The sequence below is a fragment of the Henckelia pumila genome, chromosome 2, assembly GCF_033568475.1.
Source record: "Henckelia pumila isolate YLH828 chromosome 2, ASM3356847v2, whole genome shotgun sequence".
In the NCBI taxonomy this organism is placed as follows: domain Eukaryota; kingdom Viridiplantae; phylum Streptophyta; class Magnoliopsida; order Lamiales; family Gesneriaceae; genus Henckelia; species Henckelia pumila.
The window spans coordinates 125,009,186-125,032,798 of record NC_133121.1 but is presented as its reverse complement, the minus strand read 5'-3'; the positions used below and the strand labels follow the sequence as shown (position 1 = coordinate 125,032,798).

The 23,613-nt window shown below is 37.2% G+C and overlaps 1 non-coding gene across 1 annotated transcript; it reads right to left on the bottom strand.

Moving 5' to 3' along the window:
- Window positions 1–371: 371 nt before the first annotated feature.
- LOC140885847 (small nucleolar RNA R71) lies at window positions 372–478 on the bottom strand. The gene has a single exon (XR_012151261.1). It is a non-coding gene; the product is annotated as a small nucleolar RNA R71 (small nucleolar RNA).
- Between the last annotated feature and the right edge of the window lie 23,135 nt (window positions 479–23,613).

Here is a 23,613-nt window from a genome sequence, read left to right as displayed (position 1 = left end):
TTTATAGATCCATGATGGATCTCGCCTTGCCAAACATCGAGATTGCAAGACCAAGAATCATCAGGCCAACTGTAGCAGCAAATCACTTTGAGATAAAACCTGCTATTCTTCAAATGATTCAGAACACACTTCAATTTGGTGGGACTGTCATTGATGAACCATATGTGCACCTCACAAATTTTCTGGAAATTTGTGATACATTCAAGATGCAGGGAGTTTCAGATGACGCTATTTGTTTGTGTTTATTCCCTTTTTCACTACGAGACAAGGCGAAAGCATGGCTAACAAATTTACCTGCAGGTTCCATCACTACTTTGGATGATCTGGCGAAATCTTTCCTCACCAAATATTTCCCACCATCTAAGTCAATGAAACTAAAAGCTGACATCACAAATTTTTCCCAAGGAGAACAGGAAACATTTTATGAAGCATGGGAGTGCTACAATGATCTACTGAGGAGATGTCCACACCACCAATTATCAGATGGTCTTGTGGTACAAACTTTTTATTATGGTCTTTTTCACTCTAATCGTACCATGTTAGATGCAGCTGCAGGTGGAAATTTACTGCGAAAATCATCAGAGGATGGTTATGAATTAATTGAGGAAATGGCATCTAGTAGCTATCACCCTCAATCTGAAAGGAGTGCAAGTGCAGCCTGAAAATCTAATGGAATTCATCAGGTTGATGCGTTCACATCAGTGGCCGCTCAAATTGAATTCATGAACAAGAGAATTGAGGAACTGAGTGTAGGAAACTCTGTGATGCGATTTCAAGAAGTGTGGTATGAAAAATGTGGTGCAGATCATTTCACGAAATACTATCAAACATTTTCTCAACCAGAGGGAGTTATGGCAAGTCACATGGGAAATCAAAATCGCCCAAGGAATGACCCATTCTCGAATTCCTATAATCCAGGGTGGAGACAGCATCCAAATTTCTCATGGGGTGGACAAAACAATAAACCATATGGGAATCAGAACTACGGCAGACAGCCTTAAGAGGAGAAATCGAGTTTAGAGCAGATGATGCAGAAATTCATATCATCTACTGAAACCCGGATGCAGAATCAAGATGTCTCGATAAAGAATCTGGAGAATCAGATAGGGCAATTGGCCAAAACAATTTCCAGCAGAGATCAGGGTACCTTGCTGAGTGACACGAAGAAAAATCCGAAGGAGCAGGTAAAAGAAATTGAACTGAGGAGTGGAAAGACAGTATAGCCTGCACCACAGATCGAGAAAGAGCCAGAATTGGCTATATCAGAAAAAAATTTAGGTAAGTCATCTATCCCAACACTTTCACCCACTTCACAAGCAAAAATTTTTGTGCCACCACCTTTTCCTGCAGCTATGAAGAAGGTAAAACTAGATTCTCAGTTTGGCAAATTCCTGGAAGTATTCAAGAAATTTAATATTAATATTCCCTTCGCCGATGCACTGATTCAAATGCCAAGCTATGCGAAGTTCTTGAAGGAGATCCTCTCCAACATGAGGAAACTGGAGGAGCATGCAATGATTAGTCTGACTGAGAATTGCTCAGTACTGGGGCAAAATAAAATCCCATTAAAGCAAAAAGATCCAGGGAGTTTCTCTATCCCTTGTGTGATTAATGATATTCAATTTCATAAAGCTTTATGTGATTTGGGTGCTAGTATAAATCTAATGTCTTACTCTGTATTATAGGAAATTGAGCTTGGGAGAACCAAAATCCACCAGAATGTCGTTACAACTGGTGGACAGGTCCATCAAATATCCACGAGGGATAATCGAGGATGTGCTTGTAAAAGTGGACAAATTCATCTTCCCCGTGAACTTCGTGGTGCTAGATATGGAAGGGGATTTGGACATGCCGCTCATCTTGGGTAGACCTTTCCTGGCAATAGGAAAGGCACTAATAGATGTCCAGAAGGGAGAGTTGCTGTTGAGAGTGGGAGAAGAGAAAATTTCGTTTGACGTTTTTAATGCTTTAAAATTTTCTCAGAATAATGAAGAATGTTTTCAACTGGATGTAGTGGACTCACTGTTATTTGATTATGTGCAGGATACTTTTCAGGAACCATTAGAAGCTACACTTATATCTGAGCATGTGGACGATCTCAGTGATGGAATTGAAGAGATGACTGCATATTTGAACGACAACCAGTCATGGAGAAGAGGTGGAAAGCTTAGACTTGAAGACCTTGGTGACCGGAAGGATTTATCCTCCAGAAACCAAGCATTGAGGAACCACCTATTGTGGAATTGAAACCATTACCAGTCCATCTCAAATATATGTTTTCAGGTGAGAATGATAAGTTACCTGTCATAATATCTTCTTCTTTGACAGGTTAGATGGAGGCCAGACTAATGGAGGTTCTCAAGAAACACAAGAGTGTGTTTGCCTGGAAAGTGGCGGATATCAAAGGAATCAATCCATCCATATGCATGCACAAGATTTTAATGGAAGAGAGCATCAACCAATTGGTCCAACTACAAAGGAGATTGAATCCAAAAATGCAGGAAGTTGTCAAAGCTGAAACGATCAAACTTCTGGATGCAGGTATTATTTATCCTATATCTGATAGTCCATGGGTGAGACCGGTGCAGTGTGTACCAAATAAGGGGGGAATTACTGTCATACAGAATGAGAATAATGAACTGATACCCACTAGAACAGTTACAGGTTGGCGTGTGTGCATAGACTGTAGAAAACTAAATGACGCAACCCGTAAGTATCATTTTCCCCTCCCCTTCATTGATAAAATGCTAGAGATACTGGCTGGGTATGAGTTTTACTGTTTTTTAGATGGGTATTCAGGATACAATCAAATAGCGATTGCACCTGAAGACCAGGATAAAACGACTTTCACTTGCCCATATGGTACGTTTGCCTATAGACGTATGCCTTTCGGGTTGTGTAACGCTCCTGCTACTTTTCAGATGTGCATGACTGCCATTTATCATGATATGGTCGAAATTTTTTTAGAAATTTTCATGGATGATTTCTCTATTTTCGATCAATCTTTTGATGCATGTCTGCATAACTTGAATTCTGTTTTAATGAGATGCGAGGAGACAAATTTGGTGCTGAACTAGGAGAAGTGCCATTTCATGGTGACAGAAGGTATAGTATTGGGTCACCGAATTTCTGAACAGGGGATCGAGGTGGACAGGGCCAAGGTGCACGTTATTAAAAATTTGCCTCCACCTACGACAGTCAAGGGAGTCAGAAGTTTCCTAGGCCATGCCGGTTTCTATCGGCTGTTTATTAAGGATTTTTCAAAAATTGTCAAACCTCTTTCTTATTTGCTAATGACAGATGCTCCTTTTGACTTTGATCCAAATTGTTTACAGGCCTTTGAAGTGTTGAGAGAAAGACTGGTGACAGCACCAATACTGACATCGCCGAACTGGGATCTCCCATTTGAGGTAATGTGCGATGCAAGTGACTCTGCTGTTGGCGCGGTGCTTAGCCAACAAATAGACAAGGTATTCCGAACTATCTACTACGCTAACAAGACTCTAAATGAAACTCAACTAAATTATGTCACCACTGAAAAAGAGTTGCTAGCTGTAGTATTTGCACTGGACAAATTTCATTCATACCTTGTACTTTCCAAAATCACAGTATACACAGATCACTCTGCTATTAAGCACTTGTTGACGAAAAAAGATGCCAAACCTAGACTGATTAGATGGATCTTATTTTTGCAAGAATTTGATTTAGAGATCAGGGATAAGAAGGGTGTTGAAAATGTAGTAGCTGATCATCTGTCTAGATTAGAATGCATTACTGATGGTGCACAAACTGAAATAGAGGACATAGATGATTGGTTCCCTGATGAAAAACTTTTTGCCATAGAAAGTTCACCATGGCATGCAAATTTTGCTAATTATCTGGTCAATAGCACACTCCCACATAATCAGTCTTTCCATCAAAAGAAAAAAAATATATCAGATGTAAAGCATTATTTTTGGGAGGAACCTTTTTTGTTTAAAATATGTGCTGACTCGATGATCCGAAGATGTGTGACAGAAGGAGAAATGCAAAGCATCCTCAGTCATTGTCATGATCGTGAGATAGGTGGCCATGCTGGGCCAGTCAAAACAGCAGCAAAGGTACTTGAATGTGGGTTCTATTGGTCCAATCTCTTTAAGGATGCGCGCTTGTTTGTCTTAGCTTGTGATAGATGTCAGCGGACAGGTAATATCTCAAATCGAAATGAAATGCCTTTAAATAATATCATTGAGTGTGAGATATTTGATGTATGGGGAATCGACTTCATGGGACCATTTCCAATTTCTTTGACAAAAAAATACATTTTGGTCGCAGTCGATTATGTTTCAAAATGGGTAGAGGCTGAAGATTTTGCAACAAATGATGCACAAGTTGTACTAAAATTTTTGAAGAAAAATATTTTTAATCGGTTTGGTACACCCCGTGCAATCATTAGTGATGGTGGCACCCACTTTTGCAATAAACTTTTTGACAAACTCTTGAAAAAATATGGTGTCAAGCATAAAGTCTCTACCCCATATCAACCCCAGACCAATGGCCAATTGGAAGTGTCCAATCAAGAAATCAAATAGATTTTGGAGAAAAGTGTGAGTACTAATTGGAAAGATTGGGCACTTCGACTTGATGATGCCTTATGGGCCTATAAGACAGCGTTTAAAACACCTATAGGCACTTCCCCTTATAGACTGTTATTTGGAAAGGCATGCCATTTACCTATTGAGTTAGAACATAGAGCATATTGGGCTACTAAGATCCTAAACTTTGAATTTGCTGTTGCAGGTGAAAAGAGATTGCTAGAGCTTAATCAACTGGAGGAATTCCGCGACAGTGCATATGATATGGCGGTTTCGTACAAGGAACGAACCAAGAGAATACATGACAGGCGCATTCGTCAGCGGGAATTCAAGGAAGGAGATGCTGTCTTACTATTTAACTCCCGATTGAGGCTTTTTCCTGGGAAACTGAAGTCTAGGTGGTCAGGCCCTTATAAAATCACCAGGGTGTATCCATCGGGGGCCATTGAGATCAAAGATGCCCGCAACGAGTCTTTCACAATCAACGCTCAAAGGCTAAAACACTATGTGAGGGGTGACGTTGATTCCATGTCAGTCATCACCACATTGACTGACCAAGACTAGTTTGGGAAGGATGAAAAGTCAAGCTCTCGACTTTAAATTGAGAACTACTTTCTACTTTCTCTTTTATTTTTGTTTGTTTTTGTTTGTTTTAGTTTTAGTTTTAGAACTTTTTAAGTTAGTTTATTTTTTCAGTGATGTTAAGTTAGTATTTATTTTTTTCGAGTTTGAGTTCTGTTTTTCAAATTTTTTTTCTAAAAATTGGGTGCGCGCGGGCGGTTGTTTTTCTAAATAAAGTAAAAAAAAATTTTTTTTTTTTTAGAATTAGAGCACCTCGCTCGATCGGGGAAAGACACCCGATCGAGCGAGCCCTCAGCTCAGCTTCTCGGGTTTGCAAAGTTTTGGCCTCGCTCGATCGGTGAAACAGTTGCTCACTTCTCTGCCTTCGAAATGAAGGCCTCGCTCGATCGGCAGGAATCGCCCGATCGAGTGGGCTCCTGCCCAGAAGAATAAATACAGATCATTTTTGCTGTCAACACAAGTTCCTTCTTTCCTTTCTCATCTAACATCAACTCATGCATGGTGTATACATAATCATAAGCTAGCTTGCATACTAACATGATATGAATTGATAGAATAAGATCATAACAAAGCCTTAATATCAACTCAAGATAGGCTAACATTACAACATGGAACATTGTATAAAACAAAAAATCAAGTTCTAAGACTATTATACATCATCATAAGTCTTATACACAATATCAAGACAACAACTTCATAGCCAATAACTCTTGACACATATAACTACAACAAGATCATGTTTTTGAACTCAACACTAACAATGACAGCTCACAATCATCTAAACTCGGATCATCACGCTATTCTCTCATCCCTTGTTCTTCAAGATCGCTTTTGTCCTGTTCCACTCCCGCCTATTTCCATGACACATACAACACAACAATAGCCGGATAACTCCGGTGAGAAATATATTTCCCAGTAAAAGCAACTAAACATGCATAGCAAAGCATATATCAAATTCATGATATAAAAGTAAATACAATGCATGTTTTAAAACGAGGTTCTCTAACGAATTCTCTTATTTCATCGGTTGGGATCCCGAGAAGAAGATATCATAACTAACCACCGACTCTCCCAATCGAGGTGGGGCTACTTATCTTGCTTCTCTAGACTTTGAAGCCATTATATATATAAATCAGACGCTAGGCTAAGTCAACCACCCAGGTCATACATATATAATCCCTCAAATCGTCTAATCGAACGTTTCCGTTCATTTCGAAATCAAAGAACAAGTCTTACAAGATGAATTTAATATATATCAATAAGATCACATTCATTAACATCAAGACTTATTCAACCATTCATAGGAAAACATATAAAAGCAACTAAGCAAATAAGTATGTGATTTAGGGAACTCGATACAAACCATCTCGAGTTATAATCCCATTCAAGTAGTAGTCCACTTTTACCTTTAAAATGTGATGTTTCAAGGCAACTTCAAGCTATCCAAATCTGAACAATACAATCACAAGACTTGTATAAAAATCTGTACTTAAACCCATTCAAACTCCATTGTAGAATAGCTTCAAACCTTGATCTTTCTTCTACCGATTCAAAGTCGAGATTATCGAGTTGACGTGCCCTGTTTATGCACTGAAATCATAGTATAAAACCAAGGAAATATCAGCTCACACTCAGTTCAATAGCAGCTCAAGCAAATAAGATAGCAAAACAACTTCAAATCAAAAGTTCGACGGCATATCGATATTATTCGGCAATCCCGAACTCAACTAAGTCAATTCTATCACCATATACATCATATATCAGCTGCATATCAACTCAAACCCATCATATCAGCAAGCATATAAGTCGAATAGTGGCTGAGAAATCATAAGAACATAATCGATAGCCATCCTTCAACCCGAACTCGATAGAACAACGAATACAAACTCAACAACATCAATTCATCATCACATCTGATCTCTACCATTTTTGACTTCTCAAATCATAAGGAACTAAAATAAAACTTACATCAAATCGAAGGTCTTCTTGCAAGGAGTTCAGAACCTTTTTTGGAATCGAATTCGGACAACCAAAACTCAAGATATTGCAATTTGAAGATTAAAAATGAACTTGGGGTTTCTTTGTTTGCACTCTCGGTTTCTTCCTCTCAATTTCTAATGAAATATAGAAGCATACACGTGAATACATATTTTCATAACAAGTGTCCAACACAATTTCCAATATTTGCACTTTGGCCCCTCAAGTCTTCAAAATTTGCGATTCAGTCCTCAACTTCTCATTTCATTCAATTTCAATCCTAAATAATTTAAGAATATTAGAATTTAAATCAAAACTCCAAATATTCCCAAATTAAATATTTTCGAATTAAAATTAAATAATTCCGGGCGTTACAATATATATATATATATATATATGAAGATAAACATATATATATGTTCAACGCAATAAAATTATATATTTGAAATAAATAAAAGGGAATGAGAAACTATGGAGATATATGATCTTATTCTTAGAATGATCGTATTTGTGGTTACTCTTGCAGTTTCTAGAGCTATTATAGAAAAAGTCATTCTCGACCATATATATTAACAAAACTAGGTTTCATAGCCAAATGAAAGATGATTTTCTCTTGGATTTATTGACGAAATGTATTGAAAGAAAAATTGCTAAAAATATTTGTATTGATGTTATCATCAAAAACTTTAAAAATTTGAATGAATTAATGCCGAATTATTTTAATGTAAAAATATATTTTTTTCGAAACATATATTTTATGCTTAATTAGGTGAATATAACTGATAATGTAATTAGTTTTTTTATCTTTTAATTTTGTGTCTAACTTGTAGACGGGACCCCCAAGACCGAAATCCTGGATCCGTCCTTGACTAAAAATATATCATTTTATATCATCAATGGTCTTTCTTACGCTCAATTTATCTTTAGTGATGATATTTTTAGTCATAACATTACAAGAAAATATTTAAACAACAACATTAAAAACAACGATTTTTAGAAAAATTATTGTTTTTTTTCTTTTAACAACAGTTTTAATTTTTTTAACAATGGTTTTAACTAAAACCCTTGTCTTTGAAAGTTTTAACTAAAATCGTTGTCTTCGAAAGTTTTTTTTTTATCAGCCATTGTATTTGATAACAGTTTTTGTCAGCTGTTGTGTAATAGTGTTGTTTAAAGTATGAAAGACAATTATTTTAAAAAACCGTTGTCTATGAACGAGTTTTTTGAGAGATACAATACCAGTTTTATCGAAAACAATAATCTATATGAAAAAAGAATAGAAATCATTTTTTTTAAACCGTTGTGTTTGTTGAAAATATGTTAATATAATTATTATTTAAAATTGAATGTTGAATGTTGAAAATTGAGTTGTAAAATGTTGAAAATTAGTGTGTGATAATGTAGATGATTATGTAATTATTTTTTGACTAATCTCAAATGTGGATCTATAAATAGGTCTTCATTTGCGAGAAAAAAATTGAATTGAGAGAGAAAAATTTATAAAGTATAGAGTTTGATATATTTTGAGTTTTGAAGTTTTTACTTTTTACCATTTATTTTTACTTTTTCACAACACGTTATCAGCACGATCGCTCAAAGATTCTCTACAATTTCCAAAGATTCAAAGCACAAAGAAAAGGCAAAAATATTCAACAAGGAAGAATTTTTATTTTACTACTTATATATTTTTACTATGTATATATATTACTATATTAATATATAATTTCATGTTATTATATAAAAAGAAAACTATGATACCGACCTTATAAGAACGTGATATGATATATATTTATCTTGTATAAATACTAACTATATTAATATATAATTTTTTGTTATTATATAAAAGGATGTCTTTGACACCAACTTTATAATAACATGATATGATATTTATTTATTGTGTATATATACTAACTATATTAATATATAATTTTATATATTATATAAAATAATGTCTACGACACCGACCTTATAATAACGTGATATGATATATATTTTATTGTGTAATATACACTAACCATATTTGTATAATTTCACAATATTATATAAAATGAATCTATGACACCTCATTATAATAATGTGATATGATATACATAATGATTTAATTATGATTATCATTATATGCATCACATGATTAAACAAATTTTTATTCAACACATAATCAATTATTTTTTACTCCCAACTGTCACAAAAGGTAATAAACAGCTAATTTTTGCCCTATAAATTTGATCACTCAAACATATTTTCAATCACACCAAACTGACTCTTTCTCTCAATTATTTCTCCTCGATTTTTCAAAGAATAAGAAGAAGAAGAAGATGACATTTTTGAGAATATTTTTTGTAACTATTATGATTATCAAACTCACGAGTCTTGTTTTTACCCGTGACTATACACCACGCATCTTTTCTCTGTTTTTACACACACTTCTACTCATCGTTCTTCCATTATTTTGTATTGTCATATTAATGAAAGTTAACTAATAAAATGCATCTTGAGTCATTGGGTCTAAGTGGTACCACAAAAAAAATAATATATCATCCTCACAAGAAAAAGAAAAGGCTATGATTTTCTTACGCCGACATCTTGATGAAGGACTGAAATGTGATTATCTCACAGAAAAAGACCCAATGATTTTATGAAAAGGTCTGAAGGAAAGATTTGAGCATATAAGGAAAGTTGTACTTCCGACCACCCGTGATGAATGGAATACGTTGAGATTTCAAAACTTTAAAAAAAGTCAGTGATTATAATTCTGCGATGTATCGAATAGTCTCGCAATTAAAATGTTGTGGACATGTGGTTACTGAAATAGAAATGCTTCAGAAAATATTTTCCACTTTCCACGCATCAAATATTACTTTACAACAACAGTATAGAGTTAGTGGATTTTTTAGATATTCTGAACTCATCGCATGTCTTCTTGTGGCGGAAAAGAACATGTTAATGAGAAATCATCAATCCTGACCCACTGGATCAACGGAATTTCCAAAAAAAAAATGTCGTAATTAAAAATAAAAACCAAAATCAAAGTCTTCTATATTAAGTTATAAACCTCACACTTAGAGTAAATATGTTAAAAAGACAATAACATGTTTTTTATCATCAAAATCAGGATTTTTTGTGTTCGAAAACCCAACAGCAGGGTTAACCACTAGATTTTACTTTCTGGTATTAGTTTATTTAAGTCCATATTTACTCAAATTACGATTTATTATTGATTAATTGTATGCTTACGCTTCTTGTTGTGAAATTTCCTCGCAAGCGTACGAGTGTCAAGTTTTAGTATAATGAAAGAGAGAGTGTCGATCCCAAAGGGAGTAAAATGAAAATATTCAATACTTGTAATTAAAATAGTCTTAATTTTATCTAGAAAATCAAACGTCGAGAATTTTGCAGAATAAAAAAAATAAATAAATAGAAATTATCAAGCTCACACACACACAAATTTCGAGGAATTATCAATCAGAGAAAAATATTCCAGAGGTTTTTGATTTCACTTGGACTCGACAATATTCAATCCTAATTAATCTATTTTATGAATTTCCTTCGATTAATAACCAAGAACACTTAGATTATTCTATTCCCCTCTCCCGAGCAACAAATAAAGTGTATCAACTACAATTCGATTTTAATATCCCTATTAAAAATCTAGATGTAGTGACATGTGTAAAATGATGTTCCTTAAAGGTTCTATTAAATTTATATACTCTCCCGAGCTATATAAACAATTAACAGTGTAGTTCCTATTGATCCTACTCAAAATCCCCTCTCCCGAGCAATGATTCTAAGTAAATATAACAACTCAATTTATGGCCCATAAATTAAGAAGACATTCAATTCTAGAAACACAATTAATCTATAGAAATTCAATTTATTAAAATCAAAGATTCATGAATATGTCTCAACCAAGCTACGTCAACCTCTAGACTAGAAAAGTTTAGTTCATGCTTGAATTCAATAAAAACCAAATAATGTTTAATATCTCAAACATAATTCAACAATAAAAAAAATAAAAAGAAGAAACAAAGCCGTAGTCTTTCTTCCGTGTCCGATCGAAAAGTATTCGTCTTTGTTCCAAGCAATCTTCAGTTCTTCAACTCCAAAAACTCACAGAAGTGCTCTCTCGAATATTGTGTGTATTGGCGGCTGATACATCCTTCCTATGACTCCGAAAAATCCCTTAAATATGACCTAACAATCATCCAAAATAATACCAAAAATATCCCCAAAGCTTCCATAAACAATCGGACTCTAATATTCCAAACAGACGACGGCGCGGGCGCGCCGGAAACAGGGCGGGCACGCTCTCAATTCGCAAAACACACTTTTAAACATTCTTCAACAGCGCGGGCGCGCTCTCAGCTCGACTTTTCTTCTTGAGCTCTTCAGTAACAGCGCGGTCGTGCCTAAGGATAGGGCGGGCGCCCCTCCAGCTCGAACTCAGCCTTTTTTTTTTTTTTTTCTCTTTTCCAACTCTTGAATTTCCTTGTAAACTTCCATCTTGTAATCTTATTTCCACTTGAACACATCGAAGTCCATAACTTCCTACAAACACAAAAACAACAACAATTTCACGCAATATCTACCAATAAATTCCAAAAGTCAAGTAAAACCATATACAAATTAAGTGCACAAAATGCACTTATCAAATTCCCCCAAACTTGAACTTTTGTTCGTCTCGAGCAAAACTAACACAAACTCCACTCAATTGCAAGAACAACAACCATCAAGAATGACTATGGATTAATGACCTCAGTATGGAATTCCAAAACAGTTTAAATCCAATCATCTCTGCCCTACTAACACTTGAAAAATAAGTTATCCAGAAAAGTAATTCAACCTCATAAACTCATAAACTCCGCAACTCACGTTTCAAAATACTCTTCTCTTAACTCAATTCAAAGATTCACAAATCATGAGGACTTTCATGGTAGAACAGGATCACATTCAAGGATATATCATCACAACCACACTCAATTGGTTTAATTCAAAGAACGTAGTGTGTGCGTGTTTCGATCAAGAATTCATAATCATTTAAGTTTCAATCAACAGTCCATAGGCTAAATTCTCGCAACCCCTCTCCACTAGTATATTGGGCAACTGTGACTCGGTCAATAGGACTTAATAAGCATAATGCAAGGCCTGGCTCATGGCTTCAAATGAAGGAAAAGAATTCAAATAAGGAGTAATTCACATTTATGCTCAAATTCAAATGTCAACTCCTTTTCATTCACAACTTCACACTTATTTTCCTTCATTGATTTTTCAAATATTTTTTTTTCACAACTTTTTCAACTCTTTTTCTTTTCTACTACCTTCCTCATTTCCATTCATCCACCGCACCATTCCATATTCACAAATAAAAAACTAGGAGCATATAACAATTTAGCATTCAAATTACTCCTTTAAAGGTTGGAAATAGTGTATAGGCTATTTAGGTAGTCAATGTAGGACCTTGAAATAATGACGAATGGGGGTTTCATCACACGTTTACACGCATGCCATTCGATTTTCAATAAAACTCAAACAAAGTACTAGGGATAAAATATATAATAGGTAGCTTGAAAGGCTCAAACAAATTCAGAAAAATCGCCTAAATCATTCCTAATCACAATTTTGCCCGTATTTCGCCTCGAGGGGTGTCCGAACTAGTTCTAGACAAGTCTCAATCTACAATTAAATCATACAAATCTCAATCAGTGCAGAAAGGAATAATCATCAGCAGTGAACGATGATTTTCACAAGTAGTTTCAGAATTCTCGTACCTCTAAGTACAAATATGCGTGTAAGCTCAAATGGGCAACTAATGATAAACTGATTCAATAAAATTCAAGGCCCAAAAAAAATCCAAACAATGCCTCAATCATTTTTATGTTTGTCTGTCTCAATATTAAGATTCAAGCAAAATCACAGAATATATAGGAGTTCAATTGTTCACTTGGTTCCGTTTATTTCAAAATTTTGTCAGCTAGGCAGGTAGTCATGGACTTCAGTTACAAAACAAAAATTAACATCATTGGCCATCAATCCATTTCATTATGATTTCTCAACATCATTCACCAAAAAAAAAAACCACAACTACATAAATTCTCAAATATTTCTCAAATTCAGCCACACACCAACACAACACAACTCCTAAGAACCAAACAACTAAAATAAAAACAAAACAAAACCAAAAGCAACTAAATAAAAACAATAAAAGTCAGAACTGACACAACTCCCCCAAACTTAGTACATTCATTGTCTTCAAGGAATTAAAACAAGAAAGCATAAAGGACATGTACCACAAACGACGACCGTCAGTGGTCGTCGCCATCGTCAACAGCATTATCATGGGACGGACCAGAAGGGCCAAAAGTGGGCGGCCACTGTGGATATAGAGGAAATGGATGAGTCAAACTAGCAGCCTGTGGAAACTGATGTCTCAAAGCATATGTAAAATCCATCATGTAGTCCATAAAGACACCAGTAGTCTGCTGAAATATCCGAAACTCTTGACGGTGCGCTCTCAATTCATCCTCCAGAATAGCAACACGATCGGGCGCAATAGGGGGTGCTTGAGGTCGGGGTGCAGGGCCGCTTTGTGCAGCTGCTCGCTCATTAAAATCTCGCCTCTCAGCGCGAGTTCGGTGCTCAGAAGCCGGTATCATGCGAAAAGGAGTATGACAAGCAATAGGAGCAATAGCTTTCAACAATTCTTCATTTTGGCCCTACTCAACTCCAGCTGCTTCACAAAGATCAGTGATAAGTGTGGGCAAAGCAAACCCGCCAGTCGTCTTACCTGCCGCCACACCCTGAATAGTTGCTTGACAAATCTATCCCAAGTCGATTGCTTTGCCCTCCAAAATACAATAAACAAGAATCGCTCGTTCTCATGTCACTTCATGCTCGTGGTCAGTCGGTTTAAGACGAGCACACACAAAGTTGTACCATAGCTTAGCATCAGGAATTAGCTCGGTCTTCTTCAACTTAGAAGGCTGATGATCACGGCCCATGCGCCATTCCGCGCCCGGAACACAAATACGGCTCAGAATCGCCGCGTAATCCACTTCATTTGCTCGGTACTCCGCATACTCATCGTGAAATACTGGTGGAAGGTTGTACAGGGTGTTAATAGTGTGAGCATCAAAAGGCACCAGCTGGCCTCGGACAAGCACTTTCAACTGCATGTGCTTTACTTTCAAGTTCGCATAAAATTCACGAACGACTGGGACGACTACATCCTGAGGTGGCTTAACAAAATTTAACCATTGACGCCCATTCACAGCCCTACCAATTGTATGCAAAAACTCATCGTTTCCAAATCCCAATGTCGTGTCAAACCCACGCTCCGGTAATATCGTTTTGCCTAGACAATTTTGATAATGCTGTTCGGCACTCTCATTCTAGAAACGCTGCGGCTCAGGCTCCGGATTAGCATGAGAAGAGGATGCAACAGATTTTTGTTTCTTCTTTGGTGCCATGAATCAAACACGTAGTGTGCACCACAAGTCACGCACAAATAACCAATTTATCACAATCACAACTTCCCCAAACTTAAATCTAATCCACAATCCACATACAACAACAACCGCTTCCGCAACAATCCAATAGAATTCACACATCAAAGATCGATTAATCAATTAATACTTCAAGACCCACGAATCGCACGAGTAGAATTTGTGAAATACTCACCACCCAAAACAATTGTAGAAGTACCAAAAGAATGACTTACTCCATATGAGTCCGAGAAGAGGAGATAATCAAAAGCTTCCCCAATGTACAATCCTCCAAAAATTAAATGAGGCGTGCCCTGGATAAAAGTGGTTCGACCGTCCCGCGTCAAATAGATGATGAAAGAAATTAGATTGTGGGGGGGTTGGAGATGACGAGAGACACGAGCCGATTATAACAATAAAAGAGGGGAAGAATTCGTGAGGAAGAAATTGGACAAGAAATTAGGGAAAAGATTTGGGAGAAAGGAAAGAAAAGAGTAGGTTAAATGGAAGAAATCGGTGACGGGGCGGGCGCGCGAGTGGTAAGGGCGGGCGCGCCTACATCTCAAAATTTTTTTTCAAAAATAAGGTACAGGAACGGCGCGGGCGCGCTGAAGAAGGGGCGGGCGTGCCTTGAGCTCGAAAAAATTCACAAAATCACTGCAGGAGCGGCGCGGGCGCGCCTAAGAGCAGAGCGGGCGCCCCTCAATCTCGAGAAAAGTTGATTGGATTGACTACGTGACTGCGCGGGCGCGCCTGTAGGTGGGGCGGGCGCGCCGTCGACTCGAGATTGGCATCCAAAATACTGAAAAATCAAAGAGAAAAAAAAACAAATTACTTCCAAAACAACAAAATTAACAGTAAAAACTAAAAAACAAAATTAAAACGAGAAAGCAAAGACAAAAAAAAATAAAATTTGGGTTGCCTCCCAAAAAACGCTTGGTTTAAAGTCATCAGCCCGACGTGCACCAGTCTGTTGGGATCATTAAGCAATGCGCTGGATGCGGGTGGTACTTCATTGCCAAAGTAGTGCTTGACTCTCTGCCCATTGACCTTGAAAACTCTTCCATCTGTACATCGCAATTCAATGGCACCATGTGGATAAACAGTCTCAACGAGAAACGGCCCTGACCATTGCGATTTCAACTTCCCTGAAAATAATTTCAACCGAGAGTTAAATAGCAAAACTCTCTGTCCCTTTTCGAATTCCCTATGCACAATGACTTTATCATGCCACTTCTTTGTTTTCTCTTTGTAGATCTTGGCATTCTCATATGCTTCACTTCGGAATTCATCCAATTAATTCAACTATAGTTTCCGCAACTCTCCGGATGCTTCGAGATCCATGTTTAGCTTCTTGATAGCCCAAAACGCCTTGTGCTCCAACTCCAACGGTAAATGACATGCCTTACCAAAAACCAGACTGTAGGGAGACATCCCAATGGGTGTTTTGAATGCAGTGCGGTACGCCCAAATGGCGTCATCTAGCTTGATTGCCCAATCTTTCCGATTTGTCTTAACCGTTTTCTCCAAGATTTGCTTGATTTCCCGGTTAGAGATCTCCGCCTGGCCATTGGTTTGAGGATGGTATGCACACGCCACCTTATGCCTGACACCATACTTAGTGAGCAAGGTATTAAAAATCTTATTGCAGAAATGCGTACCTTCATCACTGATTATTGCTCGTGGAGTTCCAAACCGCGTGAAGATATTCTTTTGCAAAAATTTAACTACAACACGAGTGTCATTAGTCGAGGTGGCAATGGCTTCCACCCATTTCGAAATGTAATCAACTGCTAACAAAATATAAGTGTACCCAAAAGAAGGGGGAAAGGGACCCATAAAATCAATACCCCACACATCAAATAATTCTACTTCTAAAATATTTGTGAGGGGTAATTCATGCCTTCTTGAAATAGTTCCCGTTCTTTGACACTTATCACATGATTTCACCAAGGTATAACTATATTTAAACAACGTAGGCCAATAAAAACCAGATTGTAGTACCTTAGCAGCAGTTCGGGTGGCTCCAAAATATCCTCCATAGGGTGAGGAATGGCATTGTTCCAAAATTTCATTTGCCTCTTGCCCCGCCACACATCTCCGAATCACTTGATCGGCACAACGTTTGAAAACATAGGGATCATCCCACAAGTAGAACTTAATGTCATGGAAAAACTTCTTCTTTTGATGTCTATTCAACTCTGGAGGCATAGCACCACAAGACAAGAAATTCGCAATATCAGCAAACCATGGACTAAAGGAACTTACCTCAAATATTTGTTCATCCGAAAACAATTCCTTTATGCTCTCCTCCTCTTTCACGTCTTCTAGCTCCAATCTTGACAAGTGATCAGCAACTTGATTTTCGCTACCCTTCTTGTCCTTGATCTCAAAATAAAACTCTTGTAAAAGTAGAATCCATCTTATCAAGCGTGGCTTGGCATCCTTTTTGGCAAACAAGTAGCGAATTGCTGCATGGTCAGTATAAACAACTACTTTAGTACCAATTAAATATGGAAGAAATTTATCAAAAGAAAAAACTACTGCAAGCATCTCTTTTTCGGTGGTAGTGTAGTTTTGCTGTGCGGCATCCATGGTGCGACTGGCGTAATATATAGCTCTGAAAATCTTATCTCTCCTTTGGCCTAATACCGCGCCCACTGCATAGTCACTAGCATCGCACATAAGCTCAAAGGGCTCCTTCCAATCTGGCACAATCATGATGGGTGCTGTGGTCAATGCCGTCTTGATCTTTTCAAAGGCCTGCAAACAATCATCATCAAAAATGAATGTAGAATCTTTTTCAAGTAAATTACACAGGGGTTTTGTGATTTTAGAAAAATCCTTGATGAAACGCCGATAAAACCCTGCATGGCCTTAAAAACTTCTGATGCCCTTGATATTCTTCGGAGGTGGAAGCTTCTCTATTGCAACCACTTTGGCTCGATCCACCTCTAATCCATTTGATGACACTTTATGTCCAAGGACAATGCCCTCTTGAACCATGAAGTGACATTTTTCCCAGTTAAAAACTAAATTCTTTTCTTGGCACCTCTGCAAAACAAGAGACAGATTATGCAAGAAATGATCAAAAGAGGAACCAAATACTGAAAAGTCATCCATAAACACTTCCATCACGTCCTCCACCATATCTGCAAAAATCGCCATCATACACCACTGAAAAGTTGCAAGTGCATTACACAGTCCAAACGGCATCCTCCTGAAAGCAAACGTGCCATAGGGACACGTAAAAGTAGTCTTCTCTTGATCTTTCTGTGCTATAGCAATTTGATTATAGCCTGAATAACCATCTAAGAAACAGTAATAGCAATAACCAGCAAGTCTATCAAGCATTTGATCAATGAAAGGAAGTGGAAAATGATCTTTACGAGTAGCTTTATTCAACTTCCTATAATCTATATAAACTCGCCAGCCAGTTACTGTACATGTGGAGATTAACTCATTATTCTCGTTCTTAACCACAGTAATCCCACCCTTCTTAGGCACCATTTGAACAGGAGATACCCAACTACTGTCAGAAATAGAATAAATCACTCCCGCATTCAACGGCTTTAAAACTTCTTTCTTAACTACCTCTTTCATGGAGGGATTCAACCTTCTCTGATGATCAACATAAGGAGTATACGACTCTTCCATCAAAATTTTATGCATAATACCCTTAATGTCAGAAATTAACCATCCTAGAGCGGTTTTAAAATTTCTCAGAACTCTCAACAACTTATCTTTTTCTACAGCAGAAAAATGAGCAGATATAATAACAGGACAAGTAGAATTTTCACCAAGAAATTCATAACATAGGTGCGCAGGCAATGCTTTCAGATCATGAGTTTCAGGGGATACCTCTGGTGCACTATTTTCCAAAGTTTTAGATTCCTTAGAACTCACCATTTTTTCTTTCGGAGCGCTGTCTAGGAATACTTTTTGTTCATGTAACTCCCAATCCTCTTCCTTCTCAACCACCTCGTCCGCCACCAAACATTGTTCGAGCGGATCCGTACTTCCTGCACATGAAAAAGAGTTATGAGAATCAATAATTTCAATGCTCTTACATGTACTTACCTCATTTGGGCCCCTCATGGTGTGATAAATATTAAAAATCACCGCTTCACCACCAACTCGAAGTGTGAGTTCTCCCTTGTGTACATCGATCAATGCGCGTGCAGTAGCTAGAAAAGGTCTCCCAAAAATCAAGGGAGTTTCTTCATCTTCATCCATGTCCAAAATCACGAAATCTGCTGGAAATATGAACTTATCGACCTTTACCAAAATATCCTCCACAATACCCCGTGGGTATGTGATACTCCGATCAGCCAGCTGTAATATGATGGTGGTCGCCCTGACTTCTCCAAGCTCCAAAGTCCTGTAAACAGAAAAAGGCATTAAATTTATACTGGCTCCTAAATCACATAAAGCTTTATTTACCTTAGAACAACCAATAAAACAAGGGATAGTAAAACTCCCTGGATCCTTCAGCTTTTGTGGCAAATTTTTCTGCAGGATTGCGCTACATTCTTCTGTCAAATTCACCACTTCGTTGTCCTGCAATCTCCTATTCTTAGACATTACATCTTTGATGAATTTTGCATAATTAGGCATTTGTTCCAAGGAATCTGCAAATGGAATATTGATGTGTATCTTCTTGAAGATATCTAGAAACTTGGAAAACTGCTCATCAAGTGCCTTCTTCTTAAACCACTGTGGATAAGGAAGTTGTGGCTTGTATATCGGTTTAGATTCAGCTTCCTTCTTGGGCTCTTCAACCACAATTTCTTCAGTCACTGGTTCTTCACTTTCTTTGGCTTTGCTCTGCTCTTTCTCTTCTAACTTCTTCCCACTTCTCAATTCAACTGCTTTGCACTGCTCTTTTGGATTCACTTCAGTATTGCTGGGAAACTGTCCTCTGTTTTGATCCTTCAAAGAATTTGCAAGCTGTCCAATCTGTGTCTCCATGGATTTCGTCATAGCTCCCAAACTACACATGTGTGTCTCCATGCTGTCCATTCGAGTTTCAGTCCTCGACATCCGCTTGTTAGATTAAGTAACAAATGTAGACACCACATCCTCCAACGATGCTTTACCTTCCCCTTGATTTGTATTGAATCCCGAAGGGGGTTTCAACACATTCTTGTTGTTGGCATAAGAAAAGTTTCCATGGTTACGTAAACCAGGATGATAAGTATTAGGAGGAGGGTTACCTCGATAGTTTCCATAGCCTCTGGGATTGATATATTGAGCTTCCTCGGGTGGATGAGATTCATCTATGGCAACCGACACACCTGCAGGTTCTGCGATATTCACCTTGTTCAGAGAAGCAACTTGTGTACTCAACGCAGATAACTGTGCAGTAATGGATGTAAGAGGATCCACACTGTACACTCCTTTCTTGACTCCCATACGTTCAGATGGCCATTGATAACTATTGATAGTCATCTGTTCCAGCATATCATAAGCCTGAATGGGATCCTTGGCAAATATGGTACCTCCAGCAGCAGAGTCCACAAACATTCTTGTAGGCGTATTCAGTCCATTGTAGAAAACTCTATTTCTTCCCAATCTGCAAAATTATGATTAGGACAACGCCTTAACAAATCTTTGTACCTTTCCCATGCCTCGTATAGCTGTTCTGAATCATGCTGTTGAAAGGTACTGATCTCAATCTTCAGCTGGGTTGCCTTGGATGGTGGAAAGAATTTCTCTAAGAATTTCACAGTCATGCCCTCCCAAGTTGTTATGTGTCCTAGTGGCAATGACTGCAGCCAACTCCGTGCCTTGTCCCTGAGAGAAAAAGGAAACAAACGTAAGCGTATTGTATCCTCAGAAACACCATTTATTTTAACAGTATCAGTAATCTCTAGAAAAGTGCGCAAGTGTAAGTGAGGATCAGCTGTGGCAGTTCCATTGAATTGGTTCTGCTGAACCATGTTGATTAAGGCCGGCTTCAACTCAAAGTTGTTGGCATTTATTGTCCCTCTAGCGATTCCAGAATAGTGATCCTGGATCGTTGGCCTGAAATGATCTCTAATTGGCACCAAAGGCAATTCATTGACATCTTCTTCAGTCATGTTTAATTGTTCTTCTCTCCTAGCTTTTCTCAACACTCTTGCAGTTCGTTCAATCTCTGGATCAAAGAGCAAAGAATTCGCACTTTGAGATCTTCGCATAAACTGCAATTAAGAACAATAGCAATTTATTAGTACTTAAATTAAAATAAAGAAAACTCTAAATTAAAACTTCGACTAATTGGTAACAAGACTAAAAAATAATCAAAATTACTCCCTGGAAACGGCGCCAAAAACTTGTTGTGAAATTTCCTCGCAAGCGTACGAGTGTCACGTTTTAGTATAATGAAAGAGAGAGTATCGATCCCACAGGGAGTAAAATGAAAATATTCAATACTTGTAATTAAAATAGTCTTAATTTTATCTAGAAAATCAAACGTCGAGAATTTTGCAGAATAAATAAAATAAATAAATAGAAATTATCAAGCTCACACACACACAAATTTCGAGGAATTATCAATCAGAGAAAAATAGTCCAGAGGTTTTTGATTTCACTTGGTCTCGACAATATTCAATCCTAATTAATCTATTTTATGAATTCCCTTCGATTAATAACCAAGAACAGTTAGATTATTCTATTCCCCTCTCCCGAGCAACAAATAAATGTATCAACTACAATTCGATTTCAATATCCCTATTAAAAATCTAGATGTAGTGATATGTGTAAAATGATGTTCCTTAAAGGTTTTATTAAAGCTATATACTCTCCCGAGCTATAAAAACAATTAACAGTGTAGTTCCTATTGATCCTACTCAAAATCCCCTCTCCCGAGCAATGATTCTAAGTAAATATAACAACTCAATTTATGGCCAATAAATTAAGAAGACATTCAATTCTAGAAACACAATTAATCTATATAAATTCAATTTATTAAAATCAAAGATTCATGAATATGTCTCAACCAAGCTACGTCAACCTCTAGACTAGAAAAGTTTAGTTCATGCTCGAATTCAATAAAAACCAAATAATGTTTAATATCTCAAACATAATTCAACAATCAAAAGAAAATAAAAAAAAGAAACAAAGTCGTAGTCTTTCTTCCGTGTCCGGTTGAAAAGTCTTCGTCTTTGTTCCAAGCAATCTTCAGTTCTTCAACTCCAAAAACTCACAGAAGTGCTCTCTCGAATATTGTGTGTATTGGCGGCTGATAGATCCTTCCTATGACTCCGAAAAATCCCTTAAATATGACCTAACAATCGTCCAAAATAATACCAAAAATATCCCCAAAGCTTCCATAAACAATCGGACTCTAATATTCCAAACAGACGACGGCGCGGGCGCGTCGGAAACAGGGCGGGCGCGCTCTTAATTCGCAAAACACACTTTTAAACATTCTTCAACGGCGCGGGCGCGCTCTCAGCTCGACTTTTCTTCTTGAGCTCTTCAGTAACAGCGCGGTCGCGCCTAAGGATAGGGCGGGCGCCCCTCAAGCTCGAACTCAGGCTTTTTTTTTTTTTTTCTCTTTTCCAACTCTTGAATTTCCTTGTAAACTTCCATCTTGTAAGCTTATTTCCACTTGAACACATCGAAGTCCATAACTTCCTACAAACACAAAAACAACAACAATTTCACGCAATATCTACCAATAAATTCCAAAAATCAAGTAAGACCATATACAAATTAAGTGCACAAAATGCACTTATCACTTCTGATTAGTAGGTGATCACGGTGCGAGTCACTACAAATTGCATGCCTAAGTTTTTTATTAGAAGTTGATCCGGGTTGGGTCACTACAAAAAGAGTTTCAAAGCCCTTAAAATCGAGCCATTATGGAAAAGGAGAGAATTTGGAGTGATATATTTCAAATGAGCCATTCACGCCCTTACTTTTAAGCAACATTTAGATCGTCCGATCTTGAGTTCGGATGGTCCGATCATGCATGGTAGCCACGTCACATACATGCGAGTACAGACAGTCTAATCCCACTTTGTAGCGTCCGATCTTTTACGTCCGAAACACTTGTATAGTTTCCTTTAACACTTGTTCGGGTTACATTTCAGATGCTCCAATCCTCTTTGGATCGTCAGATCTGGCCTAGTGACGTCAGCCACGAGTCAGCCCCTTCACAAGATTTGTACACTTGTCCTGCTTGGGTTCAAAACGTACGATCTCTCCCCAGATTCCAAATTCATGCTCTCATTTCGAACTCCTCTGGTTTTGATGGTCCAATATAAGGTTCGGATCATCTGTCCTCCCTAACCCTTGGATCCCTTCCGATCTAGACTATTTTGGACGTTTTGGATCCGATTTCTTGGTTTGTTTGATCACATCAGAATCCCTTAACCATGTTTTATTTAATATAAATAGGTTTAGGCCAACTAATCTTGTAAAATGAAACTGTGTTACTACAATGTCTTCCTCGAACGAATCCGCTGTTTGGGAATTAGCACAGTTTTTAGATGCTCCCCTCCCCTTGTAGAATGTCCCGTGGTGTCTGAGCCCCAGGGCTCGGCGTCCGACCCGGCCCCTTCCGAGTCTCGAAAGGCAAAAAGGTTAAGAATTCACCAATTACAATTTACTACAAGCTATAACTTCTGTTAAAGTAGCAAACGCTGAATCCTACATACTATTTATTATTTTATATTTTTTATTTGAGTTTTTCCTACAAAAATATATTTAATTTATTTATTGCACATGATTTTTCTATTTAATCTTACAAGATAGTATATGTATACTGAAAATAAAAAAGTTGTAATTTTGCTATTAATCTATCTATTATCTATAATCTATTACTTACTATTATAAATATATATATGAATTACAATTGTGAATTATGTGAGTTTTATTGTAAATTTACATGGTTATCCTTTTTTGTCATTACACAATTAATATTCTTTTTATCAATTATTTATTTCTGTGACTGTTTAATTAACTTATTTATTTAAAATTTGTATCATGCACTCTTTCAAATACAAAAATAA